Source organism: Schistocerca serialis, unplaced genomic scaffold (assembly GCF_023864345.2).
Source record: "Schistocerca serialis cubense isolate TAMUIC-IGC-003099 unplaced genomic scaffold, iqSchSeri2.2 HiC_scaffold_1223, whole genome shotgun sequence".
Lineage (NCBI taxonomy): Eukaryota > Metazoa > Arthropoda > Insecta > Orthoptera > Acrididae > Schistocerca > Schistocerca serialis.
In genome coordinates, this window is record NW_026047429.1 from 197,501 (window position 1) to 200,000 (window position 2,500).

The following is a 2,500-nucleotide window of genomic DNA, read 5'->3' on the forward strand; positions in this document are numbered from 1 at the left end:
ATACAAACCACCTGCGAGAACCGCTGGGGCGACCGAGCAGCAGACGGCGTCGCGGCGCCGAGCGCCGGGCGGCGGCGCATCCTCAGCGCACAAAGTCCTCAATCGGACCAGCACACTGCAGATGGCCACCGCGCTTCGCACCGGGCCCGCGAGGACCTACTTTGGCCGCAAGGCGCCGCGAGCAGGGGGCGCCGGCGCGCAGCTGCGCCGCCTGCCGCGTCCGTCGGCCGGCGCGCCTGCCACTGGCCGCCCCCACCAGCCGGCTGTGGCGCGTGCGCCCACGCACCGCGCTGCCAGCACGCCGGGCGGCCCCCCCTCACCGGCCGGGGACGGTCCCACCCAGCCACCGCCGCGTATCGCCTCACACCCAGATCCCCTTTCACGTTCGTGGGCATGGTGGGTCCCCTTTCACGTTCGTGGGCATGGTGGGTCTCCCTGAAACAACCGGTTAATAGCTCGACCGATCGTCGCCAACACTGATTCACCTCTAGCGAGAACAACCGCACCACAACGGGTTACCAGTTGTTCATTTGCGTAACGTCACCAGCAAACGTACACGTCCATCGCCATTTGCAACGAGTATTGCATGCCTGTGTCAGGTGTCACAACACACTACGTCTGCCCACATAGACGCAACAACATGTGCACGCCTAGAGAACACGTGGAAGGCAGACCCCGTACGTATGCGGTGTCCATTGCGCGAACGACTGTCAGCCCGCCTCTGCAGCATGTCGCAGATGTGGAACGCGGTGCAACATGCTATCACGGTGTGTGAGAAGAGACGACTACGTCCGAATACACGCTCCACTACATCAACAGACTGCTCATGCTGATCGCCATCCAGGGCGTCCGTTCCTCCCACACGTCTGTATGGCGTACCACACTGCAATCCAGCTCTTATAGGGAGACGACACGTAGCTGCGTGCACAATATTTGGACTGTATGGTCCGCCGTTGCTAGGCGCAGTCGTCATACGGTCACATGTGCCACGATGTATCATTCAGTACATACGGACCAATGTGCAGTACAGTTTGTGGGTTTTGCGTACATCGGCGGACAGGTGACAGGCCGTACCACAACGTAGGCTGAGTACGTCGGCATGCGAAGGGCATTGAACATGCAAACTTCTCACCGACCAGCTTGCGAAGGCAGGGGGGAAGGGGGGGGGGGCGGCATGTACGTCCTGCTGCTATCCACACTACAGTGTATAGCAGGAGCATGTGGAAAGTCAGCAACACCTGCAAGGTGTTTAACATGACGCGATACACAGGGGACCGGGCAGTGCGAGTAGGGAACTATATTGCGAGGGTTGCGGTTAGGCAACACTACACCAATTTAACGGGTTGCATAACAATTACAGAGCAGGTTCAGCGACAACGTGCGTCAGGTTAAGGCGCAATATAGTTTAGGTTACGGCGCACTTTAGGTTAGGTTAAGGCACATTATAGGTTAGGTTAAGGCACATTATAGGTTAGGTTAAGGCACAACATGGGTTAGGTTAAGGCACAACATGGGTTAGGTTAAGGCACAACATGGGTTAGGTTAAGGCACAACATGGGTTAGGTTAAGGCACAACATGGGTTAGGTTAAGGCACAACATGGGTTAGGTTAAGGCACAACATGGGTTAGGTTAAGGCACAACATGGGTTACGTTAAGGCACAACATGGGTTACGTTAAGGCACAACATGGGTTAGGTTAAGGCACAACATGGGTTAGGTTAAGGCACAACATGGGTTAGGTTAAGGCACAACATGGGTTAGGTTAAGGCACAACATGGGTTACGTTAAGGCACAACATGGGTTACGTTAAGGCACAACATGGGTTACGTTAAGGCACAACATGGGTTACGTTAAGGCACAACATGGGTTACGTTAAGGCACAACATGGGTTACGTTAAGGCACAACATGGGTTACGTTAAGGCACAAATTAGGTTAGGTTAAGGCACAAATTAGGTTAGGTTAAGGCGCAACGTAGGTTAGGTTAAGGCACAACGTAGGTTAGGTTAAGGCACAACGTAGGTTAGGTTAAGGCACAACGTAGGTTAGGTTAAGGCACAACGTAGGTTAGGTTAAGGCACAACGTAGGTTAGGTTAAGGCACAACGTAGGTTAGGTTAAGGCACAACGTAGGTTAGGTTAAGGCACAACGTAGGTTAGGTTAAGGCACAACGTAGGTTAGGTTAAGGCACAACGTAGGTTAGGTTAAGGCACAACGTAGGTTAGGTTAAGGCACAACGTAGGTTAGGTTAAGGCACAACGTAGGTTAGGTTAAGGTACGATATAGGTTAGGTTAAGGTACGATATAGGTTAGGTTAAGGTACGATATAGGTTAGGTTAAGGTACGATATACGTTAGGTTAAGGTACGATATAGGTTAGGTTAAGGTACGATATAGGTTAGGTTAAGGTACGATATACGTTAGGTTAAGGTACGATATAGGTTAGGTTAAGGTACGATATAGGTTAGGTTAAGGTACGATATAGGTTAGGTTAAGGTACAAT